Consider the following 1,273-nt stretch of genomic DNA (forward strand, 5'->3'; position numbering starts at 1 on the left):
CCTATAACGTCTCCAGGAGCTTTTCCAGAAACACTATCTTCATCATGAAGTTCAATGAGTTTTCCGAATTCAAACATGAGTTTCGTGGCATTTTTAATCTTCTAAAGAAGACATAATGAAAATAACTAAATTGGCAAGTTTTTTCTATATCTTTCCCCATGATATCTGCAATCGATTTGTTGACCACTTTTTTCAAGGCATTTGTCTGCATCTCTCAGCTCATGATTTCCAAAAGTTTCTTCTGGATTTGATGGACCTGTTGGTTCTGAGCATCAGAGGTCTTCTAAATCTGACTGTTTCATTTTTTAGTAAATCTAACACTGAACAGATGAACCATCTATCGGCAGTCTTGACATTAACATGAGGTGCAATTATAGGCTGATACTTTTTTAACATGGACCCCATTTTGTGAAGGGCAAGATCCATGCCATGAAATTTATCAGGCAGTTCTTGTCTTGAACTTCCTCAGCAATAAACTTGAAATTCTAAATATAATTCCATCATTCTGCAAGGCTTACCTCAAAAACACATCCCTTGAGGCTATCAGATGCAATTCTGGTTCCTGGAGTCCTTGTGACTAGTGTTTTTCCTATATTTCTGATATAGAACATGGTTGGTACTTTCATATCATACCAATCAGTCTTAGAAAATGAATCAACCACTTTACTTGTGGCTCCCTTTTTATTGCCTTTGGTAAGAGCTTGTTTTTGCCAACTCCCATGGTGCCATTGTGAGAGCCATAAAAAAATATTTATTTTTTATAAGATTCATGTGAAAAACATTTATGAAAATTTTGACTTTTAAAATTGTTTTTATGTAGAATTTATGTGAAGGTATAACTTGGATTGATATAAAATTTAGGTTACAATATGTTTGCAAGGTCTTTTATATATTATTCTATTTGGAGTTCAATGTTATGGAAAAATCAGAGTTCTCTTAGAGCCTTTGGTTCTTTATATGTGACATGATATGGTTTTATAACTAGCCAATGAATTCTTCATTTCTACGACATTCATATACTAAAATATTTTAGGTAACTTAACCATAATGAGTCAATTTACCCTGAACCTAATATGTCCTTAATATGCTTAATTTTAAGACTAACATATACTGAATATTTACTTTGTGCCGGTATTGCTTAAATACTTTATGTAGATTAAATAATTTAATTCACTTAACCATTCACTCTATTAAGAATAAATATTACCACTATTTCAGAAAATTAAAGTGGGGCAAAAAGAAGTTACACAAGAAAATAATCACTGAAAGCATT

At 32.1% G+C, this 1,273-nt stretch overlaps 1 pseudogene; it reads right to left on the minus strand.

Moving 5' to 3' along the window:
* Window positions 1–500: 500 nt before the first annotated feature.
* On the minus strand, window positions 501–721 carry LOC123636516 (annotated as a pseudogene).
* Between the last annotated feature and the right edge of the window lie 552 nt (window positions 722–1,273).

Source organism: Lemur catta, chromosome 4 (assembly GCF_020740605.2).
Source record: "Lemur catta isolate mLemCat1 chromosome 4, mLemCat1.pri, whole genome shotgun sequence".
Classification (NCBI taxonomy): Eukaryota; Metazoa; Chordata; class Mammalia; order Primates; family Lemuridae; genus Lemur; species Lemur catta.